The sequence below is a fragment of the Schistocerca nitens genome, unplaced genomic scaffold (assembly GCF_023898315.1).
Source record: "Schistocerca nitens isolate TAMUIC-IGC-003100 unplaced genomic scaffold, iqSchNite1.1 HiC_scaffold_380, whole genome shotgun sequence".
In the NCBI taxonomy this organism is placed as follows: Eukaryota; Metazoa; Arthropoda; class Insecta; order Orthoptera; family Acrididae; genus Schistocerca; species Schistocerca nitens.
In genome coordinates this window covers 2468442-2489564 of record NW_026045914.1, presented here as the reverse complement: position 1 = coordinate 2489564, position 21123 = coordinate 2468442, and positions in this window count along the sequence as shown.

Genomic DNA, 21123 nt, shown 5'->3' with positions numbered 1-21123 from the left:
ACGCTGGAAAGAACGTAGTCAAATGTCTGGCAAATTTCTTTTCGAACGTTTTGACTACAAACCATCTCCCTAGAGAATTCAAAAAGGCAAGAATAATAGCTTTGCTGAAACCAGGGAAACCAGCAGACCAACCGCTAAGCTACAGACCAATAGCACCTCTTAGCTGTACATACAAACTTCTCGAACGACTTATCCATAATCGAATTAGCGGCATTATTATGGAGAACTTACCTATAGAACAGGCAGGCTTCAGACCTGTCCGTAGTTGCTGTGACCAAGTTCTGGCATTAACATCCTACATAGAGGCTGGCTTTCAACATAAATTGAAAACAATTGCTGTATTTCTAGACTTAACATCTGCATATGATACTGTTTGGAGAGATGGAATAATTTACAAACTCTTAAGAGTGATTCCTTGCCAGATTCTAACATCCTTAATACATAATATGCTGAGTAATAGAACCTTCCAGGTCACACTAAACGGAAAGACAAGCAAAACAAAACTTATTAAGAACGGGCTTCCGCAAGGCTCCGTATTGGCCCCTCTTCTGTTTAACCTCTATATAGCAGATCTCCCAAACACAAAGTCAAGAAAATTTTGCTATGCGGATGACATAGCACTGGCTATCAGAGACAAGTATCTCTTCAATACAGAGGAGGTCGTTAATAATGACGTTGAAATACTATACAATTATTTCAAGAAATGGAGACTCAAGCCAAACCCTAAAAAAACTGAAGTATCTACATTCCATCTTAATAACAAAATGGCAAATGAAATTATTAACATAAAACTCGGAAACACCAACCTCAAACATAATAAGTTTCCAAAGTACTTAGGTATAACATTGGATCGCACTCTTTCTTACCGAAAACATCTGGAGAACACCACTGCAAAAATTGGAACACGGAATAACAACATCCAAAAACTTAACGGTACTACTTGGGGAGCTAACGCAAAAACATTACGCACCTCATCTATCGCCTTAGTGTTCTCTGTAGCTGAGTACTGCGCTCCAGTCTGGATTAATAGCTGCCACACCAAACTTATTGACAGGCAATTAAATAACACAATGAGGTTGATTTCTGGAACTGTTAAATCAACGCCCACGTACTGGTTACCGGTGCTATGTAATATCCTGCCCCCGGACTTGCGTAGAAAAGCGGCCCTACTGCACGAATTCAGAAAGATTGAGACAAAACCAGAACTACCAATTAAAGAAGAATTCTCACAACTGCGACACACTCGATTGAAATCAAGAAAGCCACCCATAAGCACAGCTGAGCAGCTTCAAAATAATAACTATGACCACATGAAACAATGGAGACTAGATTGGAACCAAAAGACAAATGACCAACTACAGACCTGGTTTGTGAGCTATAACTGCAAAATCTCTGGAATGGAACTAACACGGAAAAAATGGTCCGCATTAAATCGAATACGTACTGGACATGGCAGGTGTGCGGATTCACTACACAAATGGGGAAGAGCGATGTCACCAGAATGCGACTGCGGTGCCCCTAGACAGACGACCCAACACATCCATGGTCAATGCTCCTTGCGAGCATATGCAGGGAACTGGTCCGACTTCCTGGAGGCATCCCCATCGGCGCTAGAATGGATCTCAAACCTCGATATAACCTTTTAACTGACCAATATAAACATAAATTATATTTATGATTGTTATAAGATTTTAATGTCTAACACTTGATGTATTAATGTTGCATGTATAGCCATACGCTAAATAAATAAATAAATAAATAGGTTTTCTCAATGGTTCTCGTGGAATATGACATTATTTTTTATTTTCAGATGTTTATTTCTAGATTTAAAGAAGTTTATGTAAGCATTTGATAGTAAAATTAAAGGCACTTACAGTGATATGCAAGAGTCCTTAACTGAGAGCCACGTCACGTCGACAGTCGGTTTTGTGAGTTGTTGTTGTTGTTATTCCGTAACATAAGGTTAATGCAACACCAAAAATTTCAGTTGACTGAACGTTATGTTACAAACTTACAGCAACTGTACACGAAGCAGAGAGAGTTTCAGCCGATTTTCCGCATGAGGGAAAACAGCAGGATTTACAAGCAATGACTTTGAGAGGTGTCTGCCTGACGCCGAGCTGCCACCTTTCATTTTTAATTTAGTTCTTAACACCAAGGAGCTAATTTGGGACTAATAAAATCTTGCTTGTGATTAAATTCATTTACGGGGATCGATGACTGGTTATGTGATCCGTCTGTCGTGTCACCACCACAGCCCTTCCGTTCTAATACACTCCTGGAAATTGAAATAAGAACACCGTGAATTCATTGTCCCAGGAAGGGGAAACTTTATTGACACATTCCTGGGGTCAGATACATCACATGATCACACTGACAGAACCACAGGCACATAGACACAGGCAACAGAGCATGCACAATGTCGGCACTAGTACAGTGTATATCCACCTTTCGCAGCAATGCAGGCTGCTATTCTCCCATGGAGACGATCGTAGAGATGCTGGATGTAGTCCTGTGGAACGGCTTGCCATGCCATTACCACCTGGCGCCTCAGTTGGACCAGCGTTCGTGCTGGACGTGCAGACCGCGTGACACGACGCTTCATCCAGTCCCAAACATGCTCAATGGGGGACAGATCCGGAGATCTTGCTGGCCAGGGTAGTTGACTTACACCTTCTAGAGCACGTTGGGTGGCACGGGATACATGCGGACGTGCATTGACCTGTTGGAACAGCAAGTTCCCTTGCCGGTCTAGGAATGGTAGAACGATGGGTTCGATGACGGTTTGGATGTACCGTGCACTATTCAGTGTCCCCTCGACGATCACCAGTGGTGTACGGCCAGTGTAGGAGATCGCTCCCCACACCATGATGCCGGGTGTTGGCCCTGTGTGCCTCGGTCGTATGCAGTCCTGATTGTGGCGCTCACCTGCACGGCGCCAAACACGCATACGACCATCATTGGCACCAAGGCAGAAGCGACTCTCATCGCTGAAGACGACACGTCTCCATTCGTCCCTCCATTCACGCCTGTCGCGACACCACTGGAGGCGGGCTGCACGATGTTGGGGCGTGAGCGGAAGACGGCCTAACGGTGTGCGGGACCGTAGCCCAGCTTCATGGAGACGGTTGCGAATGGTCCTCGCCGATACCCCAGGAGCAACAGTGTCCCTAATTTGCTGGGAAGTGGCGGTGCGGTCCCCTACGGCACTGCGTAGGATCCTACGGTCTTGGCGTGCATCCGTGCGTCGCTGCGGTCCGGTCCCAGGTCGACGGGCACGTGCACCTTCCGCCGACCACTGGCGACAACATCGATGTACTGTGGAGACCTCACGTCCCACGTGTTGAGCAATTCGACGGTACGTCCACCCGGCCTCCCGCATGCCCACTATACGCCCTCGCTCAAAGTCCGTCAACTGCACATACGGTTCACGTCCACGCTGTCGTGGCATGCTACCAGTGTTAAAGACTGCGATGGAGCTCCGTATGCCACGGCAAACTGGCTGACACTGACGGCGGCGGTGCACAAATGCTGCGCAGCTAGCGCCATTCGACGGCCAACACCGCGGTTCCTGGTGTGTCCGCTGTGCCGTGCGTGTGATCATTGCTTGTACAGCCCTCTCGCAGTGTCCGGAGCAAGTATGGTGGGTCTGACACACCGGTGTCAATATGTTCTTTTTTCCATTTCCAGGAGTGTAGTAAAAGCAGTGTTTACAGTAGTCCTTGAGTACACTTTCAGTATTTAGAAATTTCTTCCCAGTTTTTGTTAAGTATTGCAGATGTAGGGTCCAGCAACATAGCCCACTTATTTGGGCCAAGCTTGGTCTCATTTAGACAATTAATTTCCGTGAAAATATTTTGTGCTTCCATTGAATACACACGCAAATGGTAATGAGATTCATGGAAGATGTCTTTCTCATGCAGGTCTAGGCGGAACAGACTGAATTTATCGAACATTGGTTCCTTCCAACTTTGACATTTGACTGCTAGTACCTTTCCATTTTACTGCAAATTCTTCTGAGTTCCGGGAGTGGCCTTGGATGATATTAGTCCATTTCATCCTTACCCATCTCTCTGTCCATCTGCACTAACCTCCTCCTCTGTCCACCTCCTCTAACCGCCCATTCATTGTAATCTCCTCGTGCCCCTCTCTCTGTCCATCTCCTCCTACCCCTTATGATTCCATGTCCTCCACCCACTCTTTGTCAGTCTCTGCCTCCTCCTATCTACTCCTCCACTTCTCCCTGTTCATTTCCTCCACTTTCCTTTCTGTGTCTCCCTACTCCTTGTCCATCTCCTTCTCTTTCCTTTCGCTGTCCATTTCCTCTGCACCCTTTGTCTGCTCATCTCTATCCTTGTCTCTTCCTCCCCCTGTCTCCGTCCCTCTCTTCCTATTCTCTTTCTTTATCCATCTACTCCTCTCCTCTCTCTCTGTCCATTTACCCCCACCCATCTCTGTATATCTCCTCTTCCCCCTGTAATTCCATGTTCTTTGTCAGTCTCTTCATTCTCCTATCCCTATCCATCGCCTCCACCCCCTCTCTCTGTCCAGCTGCTCAACCCCCTCCTCCCTCTTCATCTCTTTCATTTTCCTTTCTGTATCCATCTCCTGCTATCCCTACCGTCTGTCCATCTCCTGCTCTCCCCTTTCTCTGTCCTTTCCCTCCTCCTCCCTCTGTCTCTCTATCCCTGTCTCTTCTTCCCCCTATCTCTGTTCTTCTCTATCTCTTTCCACTCTCTCTGTCCATTTTCCCCTCCCTCCATCTATGTCCATCTCCTCCTCCTCCTGTATGTGCCATTCTTCTCCTCCCCTAACTGCCTGTCCATCTCCTCGTTCTCCCTTCTCTCTTATCACACCCCAAGAGGAGGCTGATGGTTCTTAACCCAACAATATTTCATTCCAGCTTGTAACCAATATGTGTACCAAATTTGTCTAAAGTGGTGAAATTTTTACCTGTGGCTTTATTCGTATACGCACATGTGAAATATGTTTCACATATGTCTAACATATTTCACGCGTATTTGTACACACATTTCACCTGTATGTCTAGCGAATTTCGCCCTCCTGTTTCATACAAGTCTTTGGTTATGACGTCCTCTTGTAATGTCCCCACAGAAAATACCATCTACCACGCACCAATTAATCATTGTCAATCAAACCATACACATTCATTCACTTTGGAAAAGTATCTGATCTGATTTTCTCGTAACACTCTCTCGTGAACTATATACTACACTATGACATAATTTTGCAGGTACATAGAGTGGTATACGTGTCCATCGTAGCGAGATATTTTGTGAATAGAGTTAGTAGTAAAGAAGCAGTAAATTGAAACGTCGTGCTTAATGTGGCAGTTTTACTGCATGAAGAACGAAAATGCAGTGAACAATAAACTTTTTTCATTTGATAATTTTCTAGGGTCGTCGGCTATAAGTTTCATTAACATTACAAATTATGTGTAAAGTTTGTTGTAAGTGTGCTCTTGTTGTCAACTGCTGGATAACTTAAGTATGTGTTGTGTCGTGTCGGGGGCTGCACTGCTTTTTCACACCAGCAATTTGATAGTCGGTGGTTCTTACCCTTACAGCGATTCCTTCCAAACACTAAATGATGCGTGTATTAGGTTTGGCTGCAATTGGTCCAGTAATTTAGGAGGAAGTGTGGAACACACATACATACATACATAGATACATACGATTCTGTTACTTGTGTGGATACCCCCTAGAACTGTTTCAAAACCTATATGAGAAAACTAAAACCATCATATAATATGATAGGGTACCCACTGAGGATGTCTCATTATAAATGGAAAACGCATCTGGGTGTTTAAATAAAATTCATGAGTATGATGCAAAAAGGCTTTTTCTTGATAAATACTGCAGCTTCTGCAGGGTGTTTCAGAGGTTTTGGATCAGACGTATAAAGGAGGACAGATCGCTTCGTGAGGAGAAATTTTTCTTGTAAACAGAATGTTCTCTCATACTTATCGGTGACAGCAGATGTCTTTTTATTGAATTTGACGAGCATGAGATGACGAGATTTCACTGAAATGTCAGGGCCATAGGACCATATGTGCACCAGTAAGTAGGTAGAGCGACTTTAAAAAGGAAATCCTTAAGAATATGTGTCTCTAAGTGGAGACAGGTGCTTTAGTAGCGAAACAGGAACTTTAATTTTGATCTGCTCATGCCCTTTCATTAGGAGCAGTCGACTAGATTATAAGCAACACACACTACACCCTGCAGCCTCTCAGGGTCATAAATAATAACAAAAAACTTGGAGCGTCCCTGGGAAGCGACAGCGAACATTGTGTCTCTAACAAAAATTGTTCCTCATGATACGAGCTATCACCCACATACAACTGATGAAAAGAATTTGAAACATGGTGCATATGGCTGGCTTGCAAATTATCATCTACAAGTAAATGTTGAACTACTAGTAAAACTTGTGTAACAAATACTCTATGAGTCCGAGATGTGTTGACAGAAGAGAAGCGGTAGCAGCTGATGGGATCTGTCAGGATACGTCAGTGACTTGGAACGTGTGACCAGGATAACAAACGCATCAGGGACAAATCAGCATTTGTGAAGCGGCCAAGTCCACTGTTGGTGATGTGACTCTGAAGTGAAAACGCAGAGGAACAGCCACAGCTACACCGAGAGCTGGCAGACCTCACGTGCTGACCGACGGGGACGGCCGAGCACCGTCCATGGCAGCTGCAAAAGTCGCACGAAATCAGCGGAAGGAGTCAGTCGTAAGTACCCAAGTGCTGCCGGCAGCCCCGTTAGCAAAATGCCTGTGCGTAGGGAGTTCAAGACACTGGGGTACGTCGGTCGAGCATTTCATCGTGAGCCACACGTTTCCGTAATTAATGATAAGCGACCCTTGAGGTGGTGTAAACATTGACGGCACTGGACAACGGACTGGAAACGAAAGATTCAGTGTGGTATACCCTGTGCCAATCCGATGGAAGTGTTTGCGTTTGGTGAGTGCCTGGAAAGCGGCAATCCTGTGTAATGCCGATAGTGACGTAAAGAGGCGTTGGTGTTGACAGTACAGGGATACTTTTCGTGGCAGGGGTGCCGTTCCGTTACGGGGCTCAAGAAAAGTCTAAATACGACAGACTGTGAATACATTTTACAGCACTGTGTACTGCGTGCTGAAGAGGAACTGTTCGGACCCAGCGGTGGTTTTTTATCGGCTCGACAGACAACCCTGTCATAAAACAGCATCTTTGAGTTGACGGTTTGTAGAGAAAAACATTCTCCAAAGTGACTGGTCGGCCCAGGAGACAGCCTGAAGCCATAGCAGGACTTTGGGATGATTCAGAACGCCGACTTCGCTCCTCATCCCAGCGTCCCACATCCCTGCCTTCTCTGTTATTCGCTCTTGAGGAAGAATGAGCTGCCACTGCTCTACAGAGATTGAGACACCTCTGATGCGTCCGATAACCTGCAATGCAGAACAGGTGATTAGGACTGTGGAAAGGGCCAAATAGTGTGGCAGTCAGTTTCACTTCAAAATTGCTGCCACAAGGCAGAAAATTCCGCGGGTGCACTTGAAATCTAGTGAACCAATATAGTTAATTACACCGCACGGCGGCTCGATTTCACCACTACAAACACTCGGTGTTGCTCCCCAACAGCGAACCACCAAAACGAACGACACAACATGAACGGATGTGGCTTGGGTACTTAAGACACCACTCAACATTTACGTCGTGGGTCGGTGAGCCACAAAGCTCGTAGCGATCGGACAGCTCCACACACGCTCCGACACTACGCAGGGACCGCCAGTGGACCCAGCCGACCGCGCCGCACAGAGACATCTCCCTGGTCCGCACCAACCGACCGACTTTCCGCACACCCCTAGCCGGAAACTATATGCACAAGACCAAGGATGGTACACAATGTAAGTATCGATACACATCGCTGCTGCCACACGTAGAAGTAGGAAGAACCACGGCGTGACCGCAACTACGGCAGAACACCAAACACAGATAGACAGCCAAATTCAAGGAAACGCATAGTTCGAAGTGAGCACGGCTCAACTTCACTGAATGTGTCCCCAGCAGAGGTCAACCCGTAATAAAGGTGAAGGATGGATGCAGCCCATTTCAATGTCTACTAATGTCCGCATACTTTTGATCAACTATGTATGACCTCCAAGTACGAGCTGCGCCTGCGGGGCCGCACCCACACTACTGTGTCTACGCGGCACCGCCTGCTCGCCCCTGCGCCGTTCCCGGCCTTCATCTCGGTCAGCGGCTGCAATAAACACGGGCGCTGCCTGCACGGTGGCCGCTCTCTCTGCCCTCCTGGCGCGGCCATTCGCCACTCAGGCAGGGTGGCGGAACACTGCAGGAGGCGCGCTATAATCCCTGCGAGCAAAGCCTCTGCTTCCGCCCCCCACCTCCCCCCCCCGCACCCCCCCCCCACACACACACAAACAGCCCACAGTGGCTGCTACTGGCGCAGTACTTCGTTAAAGTACTGCGGTCAACCCAGCCGCCCCTCCGCTGGCCTTAGGCACGATAACCGAATTGGAAGTAGCACTAACCTGCGTTTTACTTCTACCTCATTACTTCTGCTACTCCTGCTTCGCAATTTTCCACGTTTTGCACGGCTCCGTCTGTCCTCACAGCTAAATAGTTGGCTTGTGGAAGAGCACTAATGAGAAACGTGCGTAAGTTAGAAACTACGTCTGCATGTGGACTAGAGAAAGACGAGGAGTGTTGGAGTCATGCCACACCGGCAAATTTCTGCAGTTGTGTGAGAAAGAGTTGCGAAGAACGTTGTTGAAGTTTGGACGGCACTTTAAGATGTTCATTTAGAATAAAACAAGTTCTGGTTGAAATGGCTCTGAGCACTATGCGACTTAACTTCTAAGGTCATCAGTCGCTTACAACTTAGAACTAATGAAACCTAACTAACCTAAGGACATCACACACATCCATGCCCGAGGCAGGATTCGAACCTGCAACCGTAGGGGTCACGCGGTTCCAGACTGAAGCGTCTAGAACCGCACGGCCACACCGGCCGGCAAAACAAGTTCTGCAGTAATAAACGTACCTGAAGTATAGCTGTCTCAGTTCTAATTAACATTTATATCATTTCCCGCTGAAATTCGAAACGATTAAGAAATATAAATGCCTTTTCTTACAAGTTAGGTAGGTCGCAGACGGAGACTACATTTTACAAAGCAGAACAGTTATCACTGCACTTATTTCTCGTTGCAGGCATACAAAGCTAGGCAGCTTTCAGTGAGGCAAATGCAGAGCATTTCTGATTTATTATGCATTTAAATGCATTTCTTTCTCATCACATCAGGTGATTTCATCGAATGAACCCATGAACAGCTTTCAAAGATTTCAACGGCGTTTCATGTGTTGAACTATGTAAAATAGATATGCAAACCACTGCCCAACTCAAAAAAAAAAAAAAATGAAAAAAGAACGCGACCACATAACTCCAAACCTGTAATCGCACTTATATTTTTGGCAAAGCCTTTGCAGAACCGTTTTCAGACAATTTCTTGCCCTTTACACCCTCGCACGAATAGCACATGAGGTAAATGAACCCCTAAATCTTTCGGTGCAAGCTATGATTTCTCTTACTTTATTACTATCGTTACTCGACACGCAAGTCGCCGAAGTGGCGTCAACTAAAAAGACTTGCACCAGGTGACCGGTCTACCCGACGGGATGCCCCAGCCACACGACATTTCATTTCATTACCGTTATATCTCGCGATGTGCGTGGGATTCAACGAAATGCTTTGGCTCTTAGAAGAAAATGTAAACAACAGCAATTTCGTGAAAATATCTGGCCGGAACGAGAAACGTTAAGTTTCTTTCTTCCAATTTTCTAATGTCCCCTGTCAACCCTGTAATAAAGCATTACACTGGTGAGCATAACGTGAGGAACAAAGTTTATTTCATTCTTTCTTTATTTTTATTTTTTTTTCATTCGTTAGTCTTCTGACTAGTACGATGCGGTCGGCCACAATATCCTTTCCTGTGACAGACGTTGAACCTATGACCTGAATTATTTGCTGGATGTATCCTGTCCTCCGTCTTCCTCTGCAATTGCTACAGTCTACAGCTCTGTATGTCACTATGGAAGTTACTTCCTGATACGTTAAGAAACGACCCTCATCGTGTCCCTTCTTCTTATCACTCCTTTTCCTTGCGCCCTTGTCCGGAGGTTTCGCAGGGTCGCCATAGCTACGGTCGGATTTGGTATGGTTGCACAACTGACGCAGCACGTCCAACTTGTGTGTCATTACTCCGAAAGGACCATCCCGCCCGCGGAAGACCACAATTCGACCTGTTTCAAACTCTCTCAGTTGCCTGTAGGAAGCAGGATTGAGTGTCCGCGGCACGGTTGCCTGCTTGCTTCATACATTTGGACTACACTGAGCCTTCTGTCTGTGAGAATTCCCTATCAAGGGACAGACACAGATGGCGCTCTTGTAGCTGTGCCACTACGCTATCTGATGGCGGACGACGTTCAAACCGTTACCAGTACGTCTTCTGTCCCGATGTGGCTTATGCTGTGTCGAATCAAAATCGATATCGTCTTTCTAGGTGAACTACTTTTTTCCGTCAGTGTAGAAACAACTGGTATGATGCGTCCCACACGTGCTCTGCAGGATATAAGTCGTGGCAACAGAAAGACCCACCACCCTCACGTTTCAAGAGCTCCTTCACCTGTGCTGGTCGACGTGGTCGTGCATTGTCGTCTTTAAAAATGAAGTCAGGACCGAATGCATCCTCGGCAAGATGCACGTAGACTGTTATAGTAGATCTGACCGGTGAGTGTACGACGCCGTGGTGCCAGTATGCAACATTATGTACCACCAGCCTATAATGCCTGGACCACCACATCATTCATGTTCGACAGTGTTCTTGGCGCAACGCTAGCTCCACCTCTCGCGATATAGGCGTAGATCCAGAATCACTCCTCAGACTGAATCTGCTTCCTCTGAGAAGATCTCAGGATCCCTGTCCCCGTTGCTCCAGTCCCTATTCTCTTGGAGCGTGAGCCTTACAGTCCTGTTAAATGTGGCTGTAACTACACCTCCTATTTAAAGTGGATCGCTTCCTGTCTGTTTCTCATTATATCGGTCAACCGCTGCTGTAATAAACTGTGATCGACCACCTTCACCCCTTCAGACAGCAGTGCCTGTAGTTTGGGAAGCAAGTTTGGCAAACACTTGGGTTGTACTCGCGATACTTCGTCCTTCTCTACCGTATCTTCCTTCGTCGTCGTCGTCGTCGTTGTTGCCGTGAGGCACCGTTATACCAAGTGGAAAGGCGCGTCGATCTTAGAGCATGAGATATGGTAACCTTAAGTCATTGACAACACACAACGTTCACGGTAGCACCTGATTCCAGAATAGCTGCAGTAGTTAGGATCTACGAACTACCCCCTATTGACCAGGTCCCCAAAACTTAACTCGTAACGAGATCTCTTCGAAGCAAATTGTCATAAAGATCATCTATAAAGGCTTGGCACAACGATAAGAAATGTTGCAGTCTATGGAATAATAACACATACGGCCAAACTGTCTTGTTTCTTCTGTTTTAACTAACGTAACTTTGTTCACAGTTTCATTTCGCATTCACTACTCATTCACACCCTGATGTGGAGTATATGCGAGTGCCTGAACCCTAACTCCCAAGTTCCATCGAAACCCTTTGATGAACGGTTTTGATTGCTCGACGCCAACAGTCAATGATAATGATACAGTATTTTGTTATTGACTCCTCTAGTTTAGCTATCGCCCTCCACGAATGTTTGTTGGGCGTAAGACAATTACACACTTTTCTCTCCGATCCGCTATTATTAAGAGTTCGCGTAAAAGTTAACGTTTTTCTCCTTTTCATAAATTGGAGCCCGCTCTCCGCGATATAATTAAAAAAATCGGTCTCAATACCCTCGTGAGATGAGTACAGATTTATCCCGGAATTGACCACCCTGTAAGTGTACGCAATTTAATGACCACACTTCGCTATCCGCGGCTTCGTGTAACTAAATGTTCTTTTGTTACTCTGATAGTATACCGTAGTTATTTAAATCTCGCCCCTATATATTTTCACAACGCACAATTAGCACTTCTTTACTTGTTTATTTCTAAGAGTAAAAGAAAAAATGTCGCCTTATCATCGGCTTCGTCGATATAAAGCAAAACACCTCAATATGCCCAAGTTTACCTCTTCTTATAGGATCGACTACCTTACTCATTAATTTACTACATATTATTTCCAATAACACTAAACAGGTATCACTGTTATATTTTAATTGTATTCAAAAGCGTGTTATTATTATTATGACCGACCAAATCGTAACGAATCGCGCGGCGTGCGTTTTTAACGATAGCTTTACACTCGCCCAGCCTTTATTCATGCATTATTATACACTCCTGGAAATTGAAATAAGAACACCGTGAATTCATTGTCCCAGGAAGGGGAAACTTTATTGACACATTCCTGGGGTCAGATACATCACATGATCACACTGACAGAACCACAGGCACATAGATACAGGCAACAGAGCATGCACAATGTCGGCACTAGTACAGTGTATATCCACCTTTCGCAGCAATGCAGGCTGCTATTCTCCCATGGAGACGATCGTAGAGATGCTGGATGTAGTCCTGTGGAACGGCTTGCCATGCCATTTCCACCTGGCGCCTCAGTTGGACCAGCGTTCGTGCTGGACGTGCAGACCGCGTGAGACGACGCTTCATCCAGTCCCAAACATGCTCAATGGGGGACAGATCCGGAGATCTTGCTGGCAAGGGTAGTTGACTTACACCTTCTAGAGCACGTTGGGTGGCACGGGATACATGCGGACGTGCATTGTCCTGTTGGAACAGCAAGTTCCCTTGCCGGTCTAGGAATGGTAGAACGATGGGTTCGATGACGGTTTGGATGTACCGTGCACTATTCAGTGTCCCCTCGACGATCACCAGTGGTGTACGGCCAGTGTAGGAGATCGCTCCCCACACCATGATGCCGGGTGTTGGCCCTGTGTGCCTCGGTCGTATGCAGTCCTGATTGTGGCGCTCACCTGCACGGTGCCAAACACGCATACGACCATCATTGGCACCAAGGCAGAAGCGACTCTCATCGCTGAAGACGACACGTCTCCATTCGTCCCTCCATTCACGCCTGTCGCGACACCACTGGAGGCGGGCTGCTCGATGTTGGGGCGTGAGCGGAAGACGGCCTAACGGTGTGCGGGACCGTAGCCCAGCTTCATGGAGACGGTTGCGAATGGTCCTCGCCGATACCCCAGGAGCAACAGTGTCCCTAATTTGCTGGGAAGTGGCGGTGCGGTCCCCTAAGGCACTGCGTAGGATCCTACGGTCTTGGCGTGCATCCGTGCGTCGCTGCGGTCGGGTCCCAGGTCGACGGGCACGTGCACCTTCCGCCGACCACTGGCGACAACATCGATGTACTGTGGAGACCTCACGCCCCACGTGTTGAGCAATTCGGCGGTACGTCCACCCGGCCTCCCGCATGTCCACTATACGCCCTCGCTCAAAGTCCGTCAACTGCACATACGGTTCACGTCCACGCTGTCGCGGCATGCTACCAGTGTTAAAGACTGCGATGGAACTCCGTATGCCACGGCAAACTGGCTGACACTGACGGCGGCGGTGCACAAATGCTGCGCAGCTAGCGCCATTCGACGGCCAACACCGCGGTTCCTGGTGTGTCCGCTGTGCCGTGCGAGTGATCATTGCTTGTACAGCCCTCTCGCAGTGTCCGGAGCAAGTATGGTGGGTCTGACACACCGGTGTCAATGTGTTCTTTTTTCCATTTCCAGGAGTGTATATAAATATACAGACAGGACCGAAAGATCGATCTCTCTACCGTAACCAATAGAGGCAAATACGCTATTCAAGTTCCGTTACATCTATCTTGACTCGTATTGTTACACGTCCCCGCTTGAAGTCATCCAGATGTTGTTTCCGGACCATGTTGTGATGGAGGCCACCTCCGTGCCTGATCACCTGACCGACACGCACGGCCTTTTCCCTCGTGTTGCCGCACCTGCCATACTTGGCGCTGTAGCTACGCTCACCTCACGCCTTGAGGAGAGCTGGGAGAACTCTGGTAACGTGCTCTCGCACTGTAATACATTTCCACCTATTAGATAATATGTTACGAAACTTTCTCTTGCTCGATCTTAAATTTTGCTGAGCAATGTACTTGAGGATCTCATAATACTGTGCAGCAATACTGAAGAATAGAACGGAGAGCGTAGAGTAGGCAATCTCTCTAGTAGAATCGTCTACTATTCGTTCGCTTGTGTGTGCGCTTGGAACTATTTAGTCTGGTGCCTGCTGCTGGAGCGACAATACAACTCACTGGAGAAGTCATTCAGACTCTTTCTTTATGTTAACCAACCTATAACGGATATTTCACACGAAATAACCCAGCGTGTTTTCATGATGAAGTACGTATTTTGTGAGACTGGTCAGATGCAGCCTGCCACGAATACCTCTTCTGCCCTGTTCTCTTCAACTCAGAGCAGCACGTGTACCGTATCTCATCCATTATTAGTTGGATGTTCTCCATTCTATGCCTTCCACAACAGTTTTTACTCCCTATTGTCGGCCGGCCGAAGTGGCCGCGCGGTTCTGGCGCTGCAGTCTGGAACCGCGAGACCGCTACGGTCGCAGGTTCGAATCCTGCCTCGGGCATGGATGTGTGTGATGTCCTTAGGTTAGTTAGGTTTAACTAGTTCTAAGTTCTAGGGGACTAATGACCTCAGCAGTTGAGTCCCATAGTGCTCAGAGCCATTCCCTATTGTCACGGATGTTATTGTCTAATGTTTTAACACAAGTCCTATCAATCTGCCCCTTTCTCTTGCTAGTGTTTTCCATACGTTGCTTTTGTCGCCGGTTCTGTGGAGAACCACCTCATTTCTTATCTTACCAGCTCACGCAATTTTCAACGTCCTTCTGTACAAATGGTTCAAAAAAATGGCTCTGAGCACTATGGGACTCAACATCTTAGGTCATAAGTCCCCTAGAACTTAGAACTACTTAAACCTAACCAACCTAAGGACATCACACACACCCATGCCCGAGGCAGGATTCGAACCTGCGACCGTAGCAGTCCCTCGGTTCCGGACTGCAGCGCCAGAACCGCTAGACCACCGCGGCCGGCTACAAATGGTTCAAATGGCTCTAAGCACTCTGGGACTCAACATCTGATGTCATCAGTCCCCTAGACTTAGAACTACTTAAACCTAACGAACATAAAGACATCACACACATCCATGCCGGATGCAGGATTCGAACCTTCGACCGCAGCAGCAGCGAGATTCCGAACAAGCGCCTAGAACCGCTCGGCTACAGCTTCCGGCCGTCCTTCTGTAGCACCGAATATCAGCTACTTCTGTTTTCTTCTGCTCTGGTTTTACCACAGTCAACGATTCACTACCGTACTATGATGCACTCTAAAAATATATTTTCAGAAATTTCTTCCGCAAATTAAGGCTTAGATTTCATTTAGCAAGGAACGGTCTCTTTGCCTTTGCAAGTCTGTTTCTTATGTCCTCCTTCCTTCATCCGTCGTAGACTACATTACTTCCAAGGCAGCAGAATTCCTTAGCTTCTTCTACTTCACGCTCACCAACTTTACTGTCTCTCGCTATTCTTAGTTTTGCTGTAGCTCGCTACTTTTCCATTTTCTGGTTTAGTCTGAATGCATGTTCTATACCCAGTCTACTGTTGATTCCATTCAACATATCCTACGGTCTTCTTTGCTTTCAGTGAAGATAGCAATGCCATCAACAAATCTTATCACTGATACCCATGCACCCTGAATTTTAATATCACACCTAGAACTTTCTGTTATTTCCATTATTGCTCCTTCAAGTATAAATTTAACAACAGGGGAGAGAAAATTGCATCCCCATTCGTACACCCATTTTAATCCGAAAGCTTCGTTCTTGTTCTTCCAATCTTATTGTTACTTCTTGATTCCTGTACATGTTGTATATCACCCGACTTTTCCCATAACTTGCCCCCATATTTCTCAGAATTCCGAACGTCTTTCACCATTTTACATAGTCGAAAACATGTTCTGGGTCGACAAAATGTAGAGCATCTGTTAATTTTTCTTCTTTCTTATTCCCATTATCAAGTGTAACTTGAGAACTGCGTCTCTGTTACCTGTATGTTCCCTAAATCCAAACTGATTTTCTCGTGTTTTGTAAACATGAGGCTTGAGGACCTGCCATAGGGCGGAACTTCCAACAGCTGGCTACTGCACAGGCAGATCCGCTTTTGGGCCCTTTCAATGCGCTAAGGTAGAGAAAGTACCGCTAAAGATAAACGCAGCAAAGCTGGCCGACTTTACAACCTGTCGAGAAAATTATTACAGCCAGTAGCTCAGAACATAAGTAACAAAGCACAGAATCGTCCTATCAGAAACTCAAGTAGAACAGCGCATGGCCGGCCGCGGTGGTCTAGCGTTTCTAGGCGCTCAGTCCAGAACCGCGTGACCGCTACGGTCGCAGGTTCGAATCCTGCCTCGGGCGTGGATGTGTGTGATGTCCTTAGGTTAGTTAGGTTTAAGTAGTTCTAAGTTCTAGGGGACTGATGACCACAGATGTCCCTTAGTGCTCAGAGCCATTATAACCATTTTAGCCACCAGCGCATGAATTCTCACTTGAATTAAAATTGTGCTAAAGAAATTGCAGAAACAACGTCAGCCCGATTAGAAGGAAATTATTAGAATACCTTAACAAAATTGGTATCTCATAAATACCTTGAGTGATAGTCATCATAGTCAATTTGGCAGACGAAAGTTAAGGGAATCAGCTGTACTTTCCGGTTGTCTTGCTTTACCAAAAAACACACGGCCTAAATTACAGCAATTTTTATTACAGCCGATTACACAAATGTGTCAGAACGACAATTTCTTCACACTGAAACTCATTATGGAAGCAGCACACTGTACCCATAACACTGTCCAGCAAGTCATACGGGTAGTTCTTCGCTTGATTTATTAGTTTATTAATTAAGTTCTCATTTTCCGTTATTAAAAATTCAAGTCACTTAAAGTTGATGCAGATTACACATTTTGGAAACCATCAGTGAAAAGAGCGCGAAAAGACGCTCCTTAGGAACATATTAAGTTAATTTTTATTTATGTTGTAAAATACGTTTTCCTTGCAATAAACGTTAAGTGCATGAGACTGTGATATGTAATTACATTTTTTTATAAATGGAACAACATGCTCAGGTAACCCTGTGACGCCGGAAACGGACCGGCGAAGAGAGGCGCTATGCTCAGCATGTATGTATTATACTTATGATTTGAATAGTGGAATATTTTGACACATTGTTTGTAGATTGGAGAGCTCACGAGACTTACCACTGGTCGGATGTTTAGATTAATTTATGAAATAAGTGCAACTGTGGCTACTGGTAAAACTTTTTATAAAGAGGAACGCCAGTCAATCCGTCGTCACACTTCCTGATCTGGAGTTACGGGTTTCGTTTGCTGAGTTGTAACAACACTGAATCGAGGACTACTGTTCTCCGTCATGCTTATCATCCGGACAATTTAATTCATGTTTGACAAGAACAAGAAATATTTGCGCGAGTTACAGGTGTGTGACCACCCCACGGACCCAAGCGAAATCTTGGAACGTTAAAGCCGGCTACACACTCCTCTAATGAGTTCAATTTTGTGGGTGAGACTACTGGATTTTATAGATACCGAGGCAACTGAGGACTCTCAAAGCGTGTTTCTCAATTGTGAACTTACTCACCAGTAATTTCACGAACTCAGCAAATAACATACGAGGATGAGATTTATTGCTCAATACTTGTACGAATAAACGCCATGGCGTATTACAGCAGCAGCTAATTATGTGAACAGCAAGAGAAAACGAGATAACAACCAATTATTGTAATTAACAGTGAAAATAAAAGAGCGGAAATTCCGGCTTTACGCTTACTGACTAAAGGAGTAATGAAAAAGACATAGTTTTCTGCCCTCAACATCTGTCGCATGTCGACTATGACATCAAGAGAGGGTTGGGCTGCTCCTAAGGCAAACAGTCTACCATTTTAATTCCTACACGATTTTCTGATGTAGCTGGAATAGGAATGACTAACGTCAGTGATACGAGCCATGTGAAATGTTTATGTAGACAAGAATTTGTGTGACCAGTAGCAGTTCTAAGTTTCGCAAGAGTGTGTTACCTTTTAGACTCAGCTGGAGGAGATGAAAGAGTGATTCAAAGAACGCTGAACTTTATTAAAGCGGCTAAGAACGGAATAGATGCTGGCCTAATGCAGTGAAGAATGATACAACTGAAAGTAAATGTCACCTAACATAAAAACTGTAGGGAGTCTCCACCGTCACAATCCTTTGTCCACTTTCAGTTAAGTATTTTCTAAAATTTCTTCACATTTTCTATCTTTAGGTTATAAGAAATCCTCAATCGCTTATTCAGAGCTATTCGTTGTGGACTGACACACATCACTTGTAGAGACAAAGATCGATTTTCGAGGACGAAGCGTCAAGAGCACTGTGTCTGTGACATTATTGCTCAGTGGAGTCATTGTTACTAAAAGGGCGCAGTGGGTGGCGTATGAATGGATGAAGTACCGAATGAGTTTGTCGCCCTCGCCACAGGTGAACCAACAAAATTATACCGATTAATGAGAAGAATCTACTTTAATTAAAATTGAATATCAGCATATAGAGTTCGTGTCAGCCGTGGCGGCCAAAGAATGAAATATTTAAAAACGTTGCTGTGCCATTACAATAGCGCGTGACAATATTTCAGTTTATTGGAATGTGCTGCTATTCGACGTTCGTATTATGTAACGCGAAAGTGTGATTATCTCTCATTGTATTTGAAAAGGATACTTTGATTTACATAGAGAAGCACTAAGAATGAACTTTATTACCACAAAACCTATATTTTCAATAGAATAGTAGTACATAGCCAAAGTTTGTGTCCCAAAATTGTTCATCCTTACCCGTTAGGCATGGCAATCAGATGAGTGGGTGTGTTACAAGTTTCAGGTATTGTAATACGTCTGACCGCGGCCACTTTCTCCAACGCGCCGCGAGCGGCCGAGGCGGACAGCCTGGGGCGAGTCTGCGGGTGCAGTCTTTCCGCAAGCGGCAAGCCGGGGTGGCCGCCTTTGCCTCGTTCAAGCAGGACACGATGCGAAGGGCTCGTCTGAGAATGAGAAGCGTAATGAGAGCTGACGGGCACCTGCAGCCATTAGGACGGAATGCCAAAACTGTACCCGCGAAAGCATCTGAGTTCTTCTGGCCTGCCGGCAGTCATTTTACCTGGCTTAGAAAGCAGGGATGTGCCGACAATTCTAGCATCCCACTGGCAGAGGGAGGAGCGTACAAAAAGCATGGGGAATTGGTGCCTCTGTGAAAGAAGCCAGCATTTTTAAGAAGATGTTTTCTGTCAACGGTGAGGACATTCCTTGTAAATGACGGACGTCGGCAGGTTTTCAGACGGAGTCAAAACATAAGTCTGTCCAGGACTCACGCGAGACAACGGTTGTGTAGCTGCTTTCCTAACAACCTCAGACGGCAGGAGAACATCTTAAGAATGTGAAATTGTGAGAAAGATAGCGATTCACGAGCCACACGCCAGCCCAAGCCAGGTAGAAAATTTCCGCCCTGCGCGCGGAGAGGCGTGGCGATGAAACGGCGGGATGCATTGAAAATTTCGTCCACCAGTGACAACGCCGAAATATAGAATATTTCGAAGAGGAGTTGAGCTGGGAGATTGGCTGAGAAGGAAAAGAGGAATCGTCGAGATACCACGGAAGCGAAAGGACATGGGCGCTGTTCCACCCATCGCCAACACCCGCCTTCCGACACCGTGACAGCACAGCTTCGACCACGCAGCCGACAACGGGCAGACAATGCGGAGATCGTACTGGGGAGTCGCCCGAAAGCCGTGACAGCTGATGGGGGCAGCCGACTCGCGCCGCACAGCTCCGAGGCGACGCGCCGCATCGACGCAGCGCCTGCCGCCGACAGCAGAATAGGACGAAGGATAACGAAGAATGGTGAGACGATTCGTTCCCTCCTCCTTCGTTGCTCGCTAGTCGTGTCCACACCCAGTCAGGTTTGCCATGAGATTTATAATTTTTTTTTAGGTTGTGTTAACAGCACGAAAATAAATACGTTTCCTTCATGTTTTTATCATATAAACCATCTTTTACATTCATACATAAACACCTTAATGTCGTACCATTTGCGTCTGATTTTATCTAATTACTGATATCAGTTAATTGTTGGCTCCTAACGTGGGGCAATCTCATCAGTCAACTCAATGGAGAGAATTCTTCGGAAGTAAGAGCTATTTCAGGTGTGCCGCAGGGGAGTGTCGTAGGACGTTGCTATTCACAATATATATATATATATATATATATATATATATATATATATATATATATATATATATATATATAAGCTTGTGGATAACATCGGAAGTTCACTGAGGCCTTCTGCGGAAGATGCTGTAGTATATCTAGAGGTTCTAACAATAGAAAATTGTATTGAAATGCAGGAGGATCTGCAACGAATTGACGCATGGTGCAGGAAATGGCAATTGAATCTCAATGTAGACAAGTCTAATGTGCTGCGAATACATAGAAACAAAAATCCTTTATCATTTAGCTACAATATAGAAGGTCAGCAGTTGGAGGCAGTTAATACCCTAAATTGTCTGGGAGTAAACATTAGGAGTGATTTAAAATGGAATGATCATATAAAATTAATCGTCTGTAAAGCAGTTGCCAGACTGAGATTCATTGGAAGAACAAAGGAAGTAGATTACACTACACTTGTTCGCCCACTGCTTGAATACCGCTCACTGGTGTGGGATCCGTCCCAGATAGGGTTGATAGAAGAGATAGAGAAGATCCAACGGAGAGCAGCGCGCTTCATTACAGGATCATTTGGTAATAGCGAAAGCGTTACGGAGATGATAGATAAAATCCAGTGGAAGATTCTGCAAGAGAAACACTCAGTAGCTCGTTACGGGCTTTTGTTGAAGTTTCGAGAACATACCTTCAACGGAGAGTGAAGCAGCATATTGCT